Here is a 16,844-nt window from a genome sequence, read left to right on the forward strand (position 1 = left end):
TCTGTTGGCCATTAGTGAAGTCCCTTAGCCCAGTCGAATCGGACCCTCTGCCTTTTACAACCCCTCTTGGGGAAATAAAATCAAGATGACATAATCTTCTTAAAGGAGTAACATCATCACAACAGAGAGCACACAAACAGAAACATTTCTATCACAAGGTTGTACAGTTAACAGGCCAAGATAATGACTTTTCAATTTAGCCAATCAATTTAAATCCGGTCCTTTGGATACCAATATCTATTAAATTTAAATCTGATGGTTTTGATAACAGAGGACCAATCCTATTGTAAAAACTCAATATGGCATCAAGGGTATAAAAGAAGGGGACAGTTGGACAGAACCCCAGAGCTAACCCCCCATTGCTAGAGCTAAGAGTCCTCAGCACTAGAGAGAGACATCAGCTCTGACCGTCAGCTGTGAATGAGACAGCATCATTTACAAAAAAACCAGAAGAGCAGGAATTGCAGGAGGCATTCCTGACAAAATATTCAATAGAAGGATGCTTAGAATATTCTGGAAGATGTAATCTGAGAGACTAAATTCTATTTCTTGTTGTTTTAGTGGGTCTTGTATTTACTGGAACAGCATATGACAAAAATCCTGTTTCATGTCAGAATCGTCAGTAGTTCGAAGGGATTTATTAGGTTTGTTAATAGTTTAGTTCAGTTGTTCACCATTCAAGTTGGATATGTAAATTGCTTTTTGTTGATTTTTAAATTGTCAGGGATTTATTTTTGTTTTTAAGACTAGAGCAGATGACACTACTTTTCACACTAATTTTCTGATTATAGGGCAATGCGCTCCTCTTTTGGTGTTTCGGTTTGAGATCTCAGAGGGGAGGGGATTCAGCATTCGCTTTATAACAGTATTGATGTGCCGTCCTGCTGAATGCAAAGGAGTCATTATTAATCCTAGCCTCTCACTCTGATTGTGGGTGAATCGCTTTAATTTGAATACTGACTCAGAAACTGCACAGACAACCAACTGTTGAATCATAATTTACACTTTTATTGTAGGTAGGAACCAAAATATAAAACCCCTCAAGTAAGCAAGTTCACCCTCACCCCCCAAATCTTGGCTATCACCCAAATGATGGCAGAATTTAACATTGTTTCTACCAACAGTGCCCATCTCTGGAAGTTTACAGGGGTTTGATGCAGGGTTGTTCTTCCAAGCACTGCAGGTGAAACGTTCTGGAGTTGAATTCTGGTGGAGTTCCGTCACTTTCAGATTTGTGGTGTAACGTTTCTTTAGATTCTAACACCATCTCCCCACACTTCTGGAGACCTCAGGTCTGAAGCTTACCTTCTTATCCTTGAGGATTTTCCACCTGTTTGAAACAGCCTGTCCTGCAATTAACCCCTTTACGCCAAGGTAAAAACAATGACTGCAGATGCTGGAAACCAGAGTCGAGATTAGAGTGGTGCTGGAAAAGCACATCAGTTCAGACAGCATTCAAGGAGCAGGAAAAATTGACGTTTCAAGCAAAAGCCCTTCATCAGGAATACAGGGTTCCTGATGAAGGGCTTTTGCCTGAAATGTTGATTTTCCTGCTCCTTGTATGCCCTCTACACCAAGGCCTTCCTTCTACAAGCAGAATTAATTGTCCTTTTGTCACACAGTTATTAAACACCATTATCTCATCTGTCCAAAGAAACAGCTCATTGTTTTGCCTCCTTCTTCCCAGCGATAGTTAATGTATGTTATTTGTTGACTCCCTTATAGCTTTTTCTCATTGGCCCTTTCGTTTCTTGGTCCAGAAAGCGTTATTGCTGACTCATGAAGTTATCAAAGTTCTGGAGTTTACAGGACCACACCACATTCCTGTCTGCCTCTTCCAGGAATAACGACTGCTCCTGAGATACTCGCAATTCCTGACATTCCTTGGTATCCCCAAATACAATCCACATGTCAGGAAATCACTAGTGCTGCCCTGACACCAGACAGTCACTGTTGGAACAGAAGGATTATGGGAAGAAAATACAGAAATCCGAAGTGCAAAGAGACTTGGGAGTTCAAGTCCAGGATTTTCTCAAAGTAAACTTGCAGGTTGAGTCAGTAGTTAGGAAGGCAAATGCAATAATGGCATTTATTTTGACAAGACTTGAATACAAAAGCAGGGATGTACTTCTGAGACTCTATAAGGCTCTGGTCAGGCCACATTTGCAGCATTGTGAGCAGTTTTGAGCCTCCTATTAGCAAGGATGTATTGGCCCAGGAGGGTGTTCAGAGGAGGTTCACGAGAATGGTCCCAGGAATGAAACGTTTAACATATGAGGAACTTTTGAGGACTCTGGGACTATATGGAGTTTAGAAGGATGAGGGGGGTTACAATTGAAACCTACAGGATATTGAACGGCCTGGACAGAGTGGATGTTGGGAAGATGTTTCCATTGTTAGGACAAAGTAGGACCCGAGAGTACAGCCTTAAGAAGAAAAGGAAGACCCTTTAGTTGGGAGATAAGGAAAGCCTTCTTCAGCCAGAGAGTGGTGTATCTATGGAATTCACAGCCACAGAAGGCTGTGGAGGCCAGGACATTGAGCAGATTTAAGATGGAGACAGAAATGTTCTTGAGTATCAAGGGGATCAAGGGTTCTGCGACGAATGGGCTTGAGAAAGTTAACAGCCACGATTGAATGGTGGAGTTGACTCAATGGGATGAATGGCCTAATTTCAGCTCCTATGGTCTTATGATATGCTGATGTGTGGAGGGGTGATGAGTGGGCAAAGAGATGAAGAGGGAGTAGAATTAAGGGGAAGCTGGATACAGCCACAAGGGAGAAAGAAATACAAGAACTGTACAATAAATGACAGAACTCTTAGGAGCACTGGCATGCAGAGTGATCTGGAAGTCGAAACAGAGGTGGGTATGGTGGTCAAGAAGGCACATAGGACGCTTGCCTTTCCTGGGTGTGAGAGTTGGCAAGTTACATTACAGCTATTTATTTCAACCACATTCGGAATATTGTATGCAGTTCTGGTCACCACACTATCAGAAGGACGTGGATGCTCCGGGAGAGGGTGCTTTAGTCAAGGGCTAATGTTGCGTAATAGGAGTAGGTGAATAAGTCTGTGTCAGTTACTCTTCAGAGGGTCAGTGTGCACATGTTGCGCCGAATGGTCTTTTCCACACTAGGGATTCTATGTTACTCAGAGGTTTTTTTATTCCCCAGAGTGAAAAGAACAACAACAAAAGGGCACAGGTTCAAGGCAAGAGGAGGGCAGTCTGCAGGAGAAGTGGAGGGGAAGGTTTTTCACACAGAGGGGTGATGGGTGGTGGAAGGAGGCATCTTAGCAACGTTTAAGGTGTATCTTGATATGGAAATGTGTTGCTGGAAAAGCGCAGCAGGTCAGGCAGCATCTAGGGAACAGGAGAATCGACGTTTCGGGCATTAGCCCTTCTTCAGGAATGTGTATCTTGATAGACACATGAACGCGAGATGAACAGAAGGATAGAAACTGCACATGGGCAATAAATAGCAGGTCCAAGTGAGAATTAAGAATTGGCACAGGCTTGACAGGGGTGCCTAAACCAAATAAGAATGGCTTGTGACTGTGTTGTACTGATACAGGTTTTCCCCACTATCCAAAAGTGGAGCGTTCCTATGAAACCTTTCATAAGGCAAAATAGCGTAAAGCGAAGAAGCAATGAACATTAATTCATTTATATCGTATATACTCAAGTAATAGTCAAATTTTTGACTACTTTTTAAGGTTAAATTTAGGGGGTCGACTGTTACTTGGATACTACTTGAGGGGCTGAAATTCATGCCTGTCAAGATTCATACCGTATCATAAGCAGAAGCTCAACTGATGAATAAAGCAAAAAAAATTATGGTAATTCTGAAAACTGAGTGGAGCATACTGACAACGGACTGGAAGACAGGAACAGAGCCGAACAACCGACAGACTGCAGAGCTGGAGTGGAACATGACGGCCATCACACAGTCTCACAAACATGGGTCTGTTGTCTATGAAGAACTAGGGTCGACTTTTACATGATCAGACTACTTTTCACAACACTTGCAAGAAAAAGAAATCAAACACGTCCAATTCGCCATGCATGGAGAACAGGAAATAAAGTAAAGAATTTTTTTTTACAAAAAGAGATTTCCAGCATTCATACACAACTATACATGTGCACATGTCCATTTAAATACTGGGTAGGTTGATTCTTTGGAAGATGACAATCGCAAAGAAATGAAACTCTTCAACAAAATGCTGGATTTGGTAGAATGATTAATTAGTACCCCCACTCCCCTCCCTCCATCACATCACTGGGCAAGACAAAACCCCAGGATCTAAATAACATACCTACATACACACACACACACAATCCGACCCATTTTACGTGCAATTACCTCAAATCACATTTATAAAACATAACCATAGAGGTTTACACAGGCTCTCGTACACAATATTGCCTGTGACCTTCTACAGCGCTGTGAAGTGCTGCAAATCCCATGATGACAGTATTTCATATCTAATGTGTTAAATAACATTGTATATTTTATAAAAAAAGATATCTATACATTATACACAATTGAATATCGGAACAGTTCAGTCAGATGGTACAGCCTGCCCTCCTACATGGATTATAGAAGGTGTATGGAGGATTAGATGGTGATTCTAATAGAAATTATGTTTGTTTTAGGAATGGGAGTGATTGTGGCTCCAGGCTAATGGCGATCCGCCTTATCCCCCGGGTTCCCCCTCAGCCCAGCCCGGTACCTGGTAGAGTGAAGCCGCGGGTAGCTCCAGGCTCACGGTCCAGCACAGCACCGAGTGCAGCCTCTCCTCCAGCTTGTGTTCCGCCGGACTTTACCCCCCGCCGCCGTTCCTCCACCTCCCGCCGCCGAAGAAGTCGCGGGCGCCGGCTCTCTCTCCTCCACCGCCGACATGTTTAATTTGTTTTCTCGTTCACCCGGTAACCGTCACCTCCCCCTTCCCGGGCCCCGGGAATTATACACAAATAAACAATAAACCCCACCGGGGACTGTCTCCTTTTCTTCACAACTTTTGTTTGAAAAGTTCCGACTTTAATTTGAAATGTATTTTAAAGGTGTTTTCTGAGGTAAACGATGCCTGTCTGCCCCCCTCCCTCCGTCAGAAACCGCCCGCTGAGTCGATGAGAAAACCGCAGACTCGCGCCGCCATCTTTGTTTTTCTTCTTCTTTCCGTCTCCTCCTTCAGTGACGCGCGTCATCCACGCTCCGCCCAATCAGAGCGCATCTTACTCCACCTGACCAATGGCGACCGGCGCCGGTTGTTACTGACAGAGTTTGTGTCCAATTGCCAATTTGGGATAAAAAAGGCGGGAGTCACAATTTTTTCCCCCTGTGACTGCACATCTCATTCCTTTTGCCTGTCTCTTCCCCAGGGGAGGGGGAATCCCAAACTAGAGGGCACAGGTTTAGGGTGAGAGGGGAAAGATTTAAAAGGAACCCAAGGATTTAAAAAAAAGTGTGAAAGTTAATTTGCCTCAAGAAAAGCCCCCTCTTACGACCTGAACAAAATAGATTGTTCACAGCCTATTACTCACTAAACAAGAAGGATGTTGTGAAACTTAAAAGAGTTCAGAAATTATTTATAAGAATGTTGCTAGGGTTGGAGGGTTTGAGCTACAGGGAGAGGCTGAATTGGCTGGGGCTATTTTCCCTGGAGCATTGGAGGCTGAGGGGTGACCTTATGGAGGTTTATAAGATCTTGACAGGTATGGATATGAGAAAAAGATAAGGTTTTCCCTGGGGCGGGGGAGTCCAGTACAAGAGGGCATTAGTTTTTGGGTTAAAGGGGAAAGATTTAAAACGGCCCCAAGGGGCAACTTTTTCAAATATAGGTTGGTGTGTGAACTGAATGAGCTGCCAGGAAAAATGGTGGAGGCTGGTACAAATACAACATTTAAAAGGCATCTGGATAGGTACATGAATAGGAAGTTTTAGAGGGATATGGACAAAGTGCTGGCAAATGGGATGAGATTAATTTAGGCTATCTGGTTGGCACATACCGAAGGATTGTTTTTTGTGCTCTACAACTCAATGGTTCTATTTCCACAGAGCCAGAACCAATTGCAAAAGGCTAGGAATAGGCCATTCGCCCCTAACACACTGTCCTCAATTGTGGCCTAAGTAAGCATATTTCAATTCTTAGTGCTATGTAATGAGCCAGACTTTATTAAAAATCTTAAAGCAAATGAACACTTAGGAGGCAGCGATTATAATATGGTAGAGATCAGTGTGCAGTTTGAAAGAGAGAAGGCAAAATTAGATGTAATGGTGTTACAGTTAAATAAAGGGCAATAAGGGAGGAACTGTCAAAAATTGACTGGAAGCAGAGCCTAGTGGGGAAGACAGGAGAGCAACAATGGCAGGAATTTCTGGGTGTAATTGAGGACACAGTACAGCGGTTCATCCCCCCAAAAATAAAGATTATCGGGCAGCGTGGGGAGGGAGGGGGGAAGAAGACTGCCATGGCTGACAAAGGAAGTCAGGAAATGTATCAACGAAAAAGAGAGCCTATAAAGTGGCCAAGACCACTGGGAAATCAGAAGCTTGGGAAGACTACAAAAACAAACAGAAGATAACAAAGAGAGAAATAAGGAAGGAGAGGATCAAATATGAAGGTAAGCGGACCAGTAATGTTAGAAATGATAGTAAAAGTTTTTTTGCAATACATAAGAAACAAACCAGAGGCAAAAGTAGAAATTGGGCTGCTCCAAATTGATGCAGGAAGGTTAGTGATGGGAGATAAGAAAATAGCTGAAGAACTTAATAAATACTTTGTGTCAGTTTTCACAGTGGAAGACATGAGTAATATCCTAACAATTAAGGAGAGTTAAGGGGCAGAATTGAGTATGGTAGCCATTACAAAAAAAGAAAGTGCTCGAAAAGCTCATAGGTCTAAAAATTGAGAAATCTCCTGGCCCTGATGGCTACAGCCTAGCGTTCTGATGGAGGTGGATGAAGAATTAGCAGAGATGTTGGTTGTAATCTTTCAAAAATCACTGCAGTCAGGGAAAGTCCCAGATGATTGGAAAATCACTGTTGTAAGTCCTTTGTTCAAGAAAGAATCAAGACAAAAGCTGGAAAATTATTTGCCGATTAGCCTAACCTCAGTTGTAGATAAAATTCTAAAATCTATCGTTAAGGATGAGATTTCTAAATTCTTGGAAGTGCATGGTTGGATTAAAATAAGTCAGCATGGATTTAGTAAGGGAAGGTCATGCCTGACAAACTTGAAGAGTTAACAAGTAGGTTAGACTTGGGAAACCCAGAGGATGTCATCTACCGAGATTTCCAAAAGGCCTTTGCTAAGGTGCCTCATAGGAGGCAGCTGAATAAAGTGAGGATCCATGGTATTCGAGTTGAGCTACTGGCATGGATTGAGGATAGGCTGCCTGAGAGAAGGCAGAGAGTTGGGATAAAAGGTTCTTTTTCGGAATGGCAGCTGGGGACAAATGGTGTCCCGCAGGGCTCAGTGTTGGGGCTGCAGCTGTTCACTTTATATGTTAATGATCTGGATAAAGGGACTGGGGGCATTCCCACGAAGTTCGCTGATGATACAAAGTTAGGCAGACAGGCAGGTAGTTCTGAGGAGGTGGGGAGGCTGCAGAAAGATTTGGACAGTTTAGGAGTGTGGTCCAGGAAATGGCTGTTGAAATTCAATGTAAGCAAATGTGAGGTCTTGCAGTTCGGAAAAAAGAATACAGCATGGACTATTTTCTAATCATTGAGAAAATTCATAAAGCCAAAGTATAAAGGGATCTGGGACTGCTAGTCCAGGATTCTCTAAAGGTTGACTTGCGGGTTGCGTCCGTGCGTAAGAAAGCAAATATAATGTTGTCATTTATCTCAAGAGAGTTGGAATGTAAAAGCAGCAATGTGCTACTGAGACTTGGAGCTCTGGTTAGGCTCCATTTAGAATACTGTGTCCAATTTTGGGCCCCACACCTCAGTAAGGACATAGTGGCACTGGAGCGTGCCCAGCGGAGATTCACACGATGGTCGCTGGTATCATAGGCCTAACAGACGATGAACAGCTGAGGATCCTGGAATTATATTCATTAGAATTTAGAAGGTTGAGGGGAGATCTAATAGAAACTTACAAGATAGTGCATGGCTTAAAAAGTGTGGATGCTGGTAAGTTTATTTCCATGAGGCAGGGAGACTAGGACCCATGGGCACAGCCTGATAATTAGAGGGGGTCAATTTAGAATGGAAATGAGGAGACATTTCTTCAGCCAGAGAGTGGTGGGCCTGTGGAATTCATTGCCATGGAGCGCAGTGGAGACCGGGTCATTAAATGTCTTCAAGGCAGAGATTGATAAATTCTTGGTATCTCTATGGGGAGAGTATGGTAAGTGGAGTTGAAATGCCCGTCAGCCATGATTAAATGGCGGAGTGGACTTATGGCCTTACTTCCACTCCTGTGTCTTATGGTCTTAAGGAAGAGCTCTTTGCTATTCACTTTACCTCCACTCCTAATGATTTGATAAATCTTAGTAAGGTCACCCCTCAACCCCCTACACTCCAATGAAGACAGTCCCAACCTTTCCTTATAACTCAAACCCTCCAGTCCTGGCAACATCCTGGTAAATCTTTACGAAACCCTCTCTAATCGTATTCTTCCTATCACAGAGCCACCAAAACTGTACTCAGTACCCAGAAAGTGGCCTCACCAACATCCTGTACAACCTCAATGTGATGTCCCAACTTCTATACTCAATGGGGTGGACAGTGAAGGCAATGGTGCGAAATGCCTTCTTTACCACCTGTCTACCAGTGATGCAACTTTCAAAGAACTATATACCTGAACCCCCTAACTACCCCCCCCCCCCCCACTGCCGCCGCCAAAGTATCTCTGTTCTACAACACGACCCAGGGACCTACCATTAACTGTACATAGCAATGCTGAAAATTCCTGCATTCTTGGCCTGAAACCCACTGAAGACGTTACCCAGTAGGTAACGAAACATCTGGAAATGAACCTTGCAGCTTAGCAAGCAAACCGACATCCAAAACCTCAACCTGAGCTACAAATCTTCTCAAAACTCACTACGTCCAGCCCTTCCTTGTTTAGCAAAATGCAACCTCTCACTTTTATTCATACCTCTCTCATAGACACACACCCCACACACACTCACAGGCTTAAACTCCATCACACTCACACTTCACTCTTACGCACGTACTCACACAAACTCACATACACACAAAACTCCAAGGAGTGAATTTGTATTGGCAGAATTATATTTGCAGATATTTTCAATTTTGCTCAAAAAGCACACAATCTGCAGGCAGTCAATCCATGCAATATTTTATAATTTCCTACTTTGGAAATAGAACCAGTCTGATTCAAGATTGGAATACTGACAGACTCTCGAAAATCACATCTTTAATGCATTGTCTGAGCTGAGATGTCACTTTTTTTTTTATAAAACATTAAGTCATCTCGAGAACGTGAATTTAAAGATGATCTGGGATTTACATATTAATGAACCAAAACCTGCAACCCATTCGAAAAGATGAAAGACATAACAACAATCTAGGTTTGTTCAATATATCCTATCAGTCGCATGACACTGTGATCTTTTGCTGTACAATCGGTGTATTATTCCCCGGCCAACAGCTACCCGATGAAGGAGCAGCACTCTGGAAGCTAGTGCTTCCAAACAAACCTGTTGGATTATAACCTGGTGTTGTGTGATTTTTAACTTTATCTACCCCAGTCCAACACCGGCACCTCCACACCGTTTCCCGTGAACACAGCCGCTGCTGCCAGTAAACTATACAATGCTGATGAAACGGTGCAGTACCTGCACTTCTGAAAAATTTACAATTTCTAATGATACTAGCTACTTATTCACTGCTCCATCTGATACATGACATTGGAAACTTAGTGCAGGAGGCTGAAATGAAATGAGCAGCTTTGAAACAAAAAACCTCTTGGAGCTCAAAGCCTTCAATGAGAGTCTGAGCCCGGCGATAAGTTCAGGTAACCTTTATTGTGACCCAACGTTGTTACAGCTTCAGATCCCCCCAGCAAAAAGGTGTAGAAAAAGTAGCTGCTTTTTAAATAGCTTAAGGTCAAAGCGTGCACCCCCACCCCACACCACCTCACCTTCTTTACTCTGGTCACCACTGACTTGTCAGTTTGTAATTGGATCCTTGGTACAGCCTTAACTGTAGGAAGTATTGCCTCACTCAGCAATTTCAACCCATACCCTGTAAACAAGTAAGTCTTTCCCCACTGAATGACTGGTGGCAGTGGTGGGCAATGAAGAGTCAACCATGCTGTTGTGGGTCTGGAGTTACGTGTAGGCCAGACCGGGTAAAGGATGCAGCTGGGACAACTGAGTGAATCCTTCCCCACAACAGCAGTTTCCTTTCCTAAAAAGGGATGTGAGTGAATCAGATGGGTGATGTCCCCCAAACAATCATTTCTTCATTCGGTTCTGAACTCCAGATTTCTGACCAAAATCCAATTCCACCATCTGCCACAGCGGGATTCAAACCTGGCAGTCCCCGGAACTGGGTTGATAGTCCAGTCAATAAGGCAATTGGCTATCCTTCCTTTAATCCCCCTGCGATGGCACATGAACTCGCTGGTGCCTCCGCAGATGGGAAGCATGGGTAAAGCCCTTCTCACACAGAGCAAGTGAACTGCCTCTCCCCTGTGTGCAGCTGCCGGTGGGCCAGCAGGATGGAAGAATTGCTGAAGGCCTTCCCACACTCAGTGCAGACGAACGGCCTCTCTCCGGTGTGCCCCTGCCTGTGGGTCAGCAGGGTGGAGCCCTGGGTAAAGCCCTTCCCACACTCGGGGCAGCTGAAGGGCCTCTCCCCTGTGTGGACCCGCTGGTGCCTCACCAGGTCAGAGGAATTGCTGAAGGCCTTCCCGCATTCGGGGCAGCAGATGGGCCTCTCCCTGGTGTGGACCCGGTGGTGCCTCACAAGGTCGGAGGCATAGCTGAAGCCCTTTCCGCACTCGGGGCAGGTGAATGGCCTCTCCCCAGTATGACTGCGCTGATGAGTCTCCAGGATAGAAGGGACACGGAAGCCTTTTCCGCAGTCGCCAAACTTCCACGGTTTCTGCACGGGGCGGGATCCATTGGGTTTCTCCATGGCCGAAGCTTCAGCTGCATACAAAAGCATGTACAGCCCCTCCCTGTCGTGAATTCCTCTTTCCAGGCCGTATTACTGCTTCAGGTTCCACAATCAGTGCGCTGCAACAGTAGGGTCTCTCATCCATTCCCATTGATGCTGAAGACGTGCTCCAACAGGAATCAAAAGGCTTTGCTCCTTCTCACAGACTCATAGTTGAAAATTGTTGCAGTCCTGATGGATTGAGTGACGTCGGACATTGATGTCGAAGTGAGGACTGCAGAAGCTGGAGAGTCAGAGTTGAACAGTGCGGCGCTGGAAAAGTACAACAGGTCCGGCAGCATCCGAGGAGCAGGAAAGTTGATGTTTCGGGCATCAGCCCTTCATCTGTTGATTTTGAAACTTCCATCTTCAGATCATCAAATGCTTTGTAAAAAGAAAGAGATTACAAAAGTCATGACTGTCAGTGCAAGGTAGAAATTCAGAACAAGCAATTCTACTTTCTGCAGAACATTCTTTTCTTTTGTTATTCCACACTGAAAATTGAAAGCACCATCCCACTCTCTCTCCCCCTCTGTTCTCACACCTCTCTAACTAATTCTCCTGAAGGTGTTGATTCAGGATCTTACAGGGGCAGAACAGCAAAAACTTCAAGACTGACACCTCTCTGAATTTTGGATAACTCCACTGCTGAGAGTGAGCAGGTCTGATTTTGGGAAGCTCAAAAAATAATGTCAGTTCAGGGTGAAGCTGCAATGCAAGTTCTTGAGGAACAACCAGACATGAAATCCCTGGAAAGCACAGAGCAAAATGAGACATCAAAGGCATTAACACCGACACCAGGGAGAAACTGAACATACAGATGTGGCAAGCCAGAGTCAGAGATATACAACATGGAAACAGTCCAACTCGTCGATGCCAACCAGATATTCTAAATTAGTCTAGACCCATTTGCCAGCATTTGGCCCATATCCCTCTCAACCCTTCCATTTTATATTTCCATCCAGATGCCTTTCAAATGTCATAATTGTACAAGCATCCACCATTTCCTCTGGCAGCTCATTCCTTACACGTACCACTCTCTTAATGATAGTGAATTTAGCACAGTGAATCCATCTTACCCATAGTAGGCGGCACGGTGGCACAGTGGTTAACACTGCTGCCTCGCAGCGCCAGAGACCCGGGTTCAATTCCCGCCTCAGGCGACTGACTGTGTGGAGTTTGCACGTTCTCCCCGTGTCTGCATGGGTTTCCTCCGGGTGCTCCGGTTTCCTCCCACACTCCAAAGATGTGCAAGTCAGGTGAATTGGCCATGCTAAATTGCCCGTAGTGTTAGGTAAAGGGGTAAATGTAGGGGTATGGGTGGGTTACGCTTCGGCGGGTCGGTGTGGACTTGTTGGGCCGAAGGGCCTGTTTCCACACTGTAAGTAATCTAATCTAAATCTAAAAAATAGTGCCCAGGGGTGTGTAGGTTAAGTTAGCACAGCCAATCCACCCCACCCTGCACATCCCTCCCCAATATGGGTAACTGAACACTGCCAATCCACCTGAACCCATCCAAAACAGAACACTATGGGTCATTTAACATGGTGAATCCACCCCAACCTGGACAAAGGTACATATAACAAGTTTATTTCGAAGCACCGGCTTTCGGAGTGCTGCATCTTATTCAGTTGGTTGTGGAGTAGAAGATCATAAGACACAAAATTTATGGAAAAACATTACAGTGTCCTGCCACTGAAATTATATACTGAACAAACCTGGATTGTTAAGTCATTCATCTTTTAGAATGGGTTGCAGGTATCAATAATATGCAAGTCCCAGAACTTCCTGTCAGGCTCCTTCTCGAGATAACTTCAGGTTTTAAGAAAAGGTGACATCTCAGCTCAGATAATGCATGGAAGGAGTGAGGTCAGAGTCTGTCTGTATCCTAATCTTGATCAGCCCGCTTCGATTTGCAAAGTGAAATTTACAAAATATTACATGTATTGGCTGCCTGCATTGACTGCCAGCACATTGTGCATTTAGAGTTATACAGTCATAGATGGACAGCATGAAAACAGACCCTTCAGTCCAACTCATCCATGACGACCACATATCCCAACCCAATCAAGTCCCACCTGCCAGCAAATTGCCCATATCCCTCCAAACTCCTTCCTATTGACATGCCCATCCAGACTAGCCTCCACCACTTCCTCTGGTGGCTCATTCCATACACATACCACTCCCTGAGTGAAGAAGTTGCCTCTGAGGTCTCTTTCACCCTAAACCTATGCCCTCTAGTTCTGGACTCCCCCACTTCAGGGTAAAGACTTTGTCCATTTATCGTATCCAAGCCCCTCATGATTTTATCAATATCTGCACGATCACCCCTTAGCCTCTGACGGTCCAGGGAAAACAGCCCTAGCCAATTCAACCTCTCCCTATAGATCAAATCTTCCAATCCTAGCAACATCCTTGTAAATCTTTTCTGAACCCTTTCAAGTTTCACAACATCTTTCTGATAGGAAGGAGACCAGAATTGCATGTAATATTCCAACAGTGGCCTAACCAATGTCCTGTGCAGCCGCAACATGACCTCCCAATTCCTGTACTCAATACTCTGACCATTAAAGGAAAGCAGACCAAATGCCTTCTTCACTATCCAATCACGATCCTATTCTTCACTACCTGCGACTCCACTTTCAAGGAGCGATGAAACTGCACTCCAAGACCTCTTTGTTCAGCAACACTCTCTAGGACCTTACTATTAAGTGTATAAGTACTTCTAAGATTTGCTTTCCCAAAATCAGCACCTCACATTTATCTGAATTAAACTCCATCTGCCACTTCTCAGCCCATTGGCCCATCTGATCAAGATCTCATTGTAATCTGAGGTAACCCTCTTCGCTGTCCACTACACCTCCAATTTTAGTGTCATCAGCAAACTTATAGCTATACCCCTTCTGCTCACATCCAAATCATTTATATAAAAGATGAAAAGTAGTGGACCCAGCACAGATCCTTGTGGCACTCGACTGGTCACAGGCCTCCTGTCTGAAAAAACAACCCTCCATCACCACCTTCTACCTTTGAGCCAGTTCTGTATCCAAATGGCAAGTTGTCCCTGTATTCCATGAGATCTAACCTTGCTCACCAGTCTCCCATGGGGAAACTTGTCGAACACCTTACTGAAGTCTAGATAGATCACATCTATTCTCTGCCCTCATCAGTTCCCTTCGTTAGTTCTTCAAAAAAACTCATTCAAGTTTGTGAGACATGATTTCCCACACGTAAAGCCATGTTGACTATCCCTAATCAGTCTTAGCCTTTCCAATACATGTACATCTTGTCCCTCAGTTGGATTCCCTCCAACAACACCGACGTCTGGCTCACTGGTCTATAGTTCCGTGGCTTGTCTTTACCACCTTTCTTTAACAGTGGCACAACGTTAATCAACCTCCAGTCTTCCGACACCTCACCTGTGACTATCAATGATACAAGTATCTCAGCAAGAGCCCCAGTAATCACTTCTCTAGATTCCCACAGAGTTCTAGGGTACACTTGATCAGGTCCTGGGAACTTATCCACTTTTATTCATTTCAAGGCATCCAGCACTTGCTCCTCTGTAATATGGACATTTTTCAAGATGTCACCATCTATTTCCCTACATTCTATATCTTCCATGTCCTTTTCCACAGTAAACTCTGATGCAAAATACCCGTTTAGTATCTCCCCCACCTCCAGCGGTTCCACATAAAGGCCACCTTAATGATCTTTGAGGGGCCCTATTCTCTCCCTACTTATTCTTTTGTCCTTAATGTATTCGTAAAAATCTTTTGGATTCTCCTTACCTCTAGTTGCCAAAGCTATCTCATGTCCCCTGTTTTCCCCTCCTGATTTCTCTCTTAAGTATACTCCCAGTCCCTTTATACTGTAAGGCTTCACTCGATCTGCCCTGTCTGTACCTGACATTCCTTCATTTTCTGAACCAAACCCTCAATTTCTCCAGTCATCCAGCATTCCCTATACCTACCAGCCTTTCCTTTCACCCTAACAAGAATATATTTTCTCTGGACTCCAGTTATCACAGTTCTGAAGGCTTCCCATTTTCCAGCCGTCCCTTTACCTGCAAACATTGGCACACAATCAGCTTTTGAAAGTTCTTGCCTAACACCGTCAAATTTGTCCTTCCTCCAATTTAGAATTTTTGAGCAAAATAGAATGTATCTGCAAATGTAATGCTGCAAATACAAATTCATCCCCATGGAGAGTGTGGTTCTATGTGTGTAATAGAGAAACCCTGTTTCCATGCTGTTTATCCATATGTCTATTGGATAACAGATGCTTTATTTTTGTTGGTGCAAGTATGGTTGTAAATCATAGCTGGATATTAATAGTTAGATGAAAGGGAGAGAGAATTCCTCAGGTAGAGCACTATCAGAATCCTGGGAGACCCCTACTTCAGATTTACTTGGACTGGTTGACAGTCTGGGAGATTATGGATTGGGTCTCGATTAAATAAATGTTTTATTTTTCCTGAACGTGTAAAAGGGAGCGTTAAAGCTTCAGCAGAAATCCAGCAGAGCTGAGAACAGACCAACATCTTACTCTGTGGGAACAGGGATATCAACAGAGCACAGAGAAATCCGGACCTGAAATCCAAGCTGACACCAGACTACCCTGTGATCAGTGCTTTGATGAGCAGCACCAACCCTCTCCCTTTACTGAGCTTCCCATTTGACTAGCCCCTCGATATTCAGGATCCAGTCCTTGCCATCCTGAAGCCATGTCCCTGTAAGGAGTCTCAGATCATAATTATTCTCTTCAATGTGTTCAGTCAATTCATTCACTGTTACAATGCAGCTCACATTCAGTTTTTAGTTTCAGTTTTTGTGATCTTCTGAATCCAGTTTTGATTGCTGGTATATTTACTCTCCTTGTCCCTTTCTATCATTCTCTGATGTTCATTTCCACATCACGACATTGTTCACCAGCCTTGATTTGGATTGGCCAGGCTAAATTTCCCATCGTGTTCAGGGATGTGCAGGTTAGTTAGGTTAGCCATGGGAAATGCAGGGTAAAAGGCTCATTGTAATAGAAGCAGGAGTCAGCCATTTGGCCCGTCCTGCCTGCTCTGCCATTCATTAAGATTATGGCTGATCTATCCATCATTTCAGCTCCTCCTCCCTGCAATGTCCCAACTATCCTTAATTCCCCAATTATGCAGAAACCCATCTAATTGTGTCTTGAATATACTTAACGAAGCTGCCTTCTCTGCTTCCGTGGGCAGAGACTTCCATAGTTTCACTACTCTTCAGGAAAAGCAGTTCCTCCTCATCTCTGTCCTAAATCTATTTCCCCTAATCTTGGGGCCTAGTCTCATCTACCAGCAGAAATGACTGGATAGGGTAGGGTTTCATCCCCACAGTGCAATGAATTCCCACTTTCCACCAAATCCCAGATGTACTCACTCACTCATTCAGTTGCTGTCTCACAAATGGAAGATTTCATTGTAACTTCTTCGGCTCTGAGTAAGGGCAAAACATTTTTGAAAGCTGCTCTGAAAGTCCAGTCTTCACAACAACACTTCTGCTTTCACTGAAGATGATTAAAGTCATACAGCACAGAAACAGACCCTTTGGCCCAACTCATCCGTGCCAACTATATATCACAAACTAATCTAGTCCTATTTGCCAGCATTTGACTCATCCCTCTAAATCCTTCCTATTCAAGTACCTATCCAGTGGCTTTTAAATGTTGTCATT

General features: G+C 44.1%; 2 protein-coding genes across 4 annotated transcripts in view; one reads left to right on the top strand and one right to left on the bottom strand.

Moving 5' to 3' along the window:
• The window catches only part of LOC122545194 (uncharacterized), a 785,061-nt gene that overhangs the window by 439,024 nt on the left and 329,193 nt on the right, over window positions 1–16,844 (bottom strand). The window contains exon 1 of one of the 3 annotated variants that reach the window (XM_087975130.1): window positions 4,733–5,018. The exons of the other annotated variants lie outside the window; for them this stretch is intronic. The gene's annotated coding sequence lies outside the window, so the exon portion shown is untranslated. Of the gene's footprint in view, window positions 1–4,732; window positions 5,019–16,844 lie in introns of those variants that run through there. 3 annotated transcript variants of the gene reach the window in all.
• The window catches only part of LOC148144890 (uncharacterized), a 74,031-nt gene that overhangs the window by 12,295 nt on the left and 44,892 nt on the right, over window positions 1–16,844 (top strand). The gene's annotated exons all lie outside the window — the stretch shown is intronic.

Source organism: Chiloscyllium plagiosum, unplaced genomic scaffold (genome assembly GCF_037043375.1).
Source record: "Chiloscyllium plagiosum isolate Xiang-an unplaced genomic scaffold, Cpla_swu_hap1 HiC_scaffold_27, whole genome shotgun sequence".
NCBI lineage: Eukaryota > Metazoa > Chordata > Chondrichthyes > Orectolobiformes > Hemiscylliidae > Chiloscyllium > Chiloscyllium plagiosum.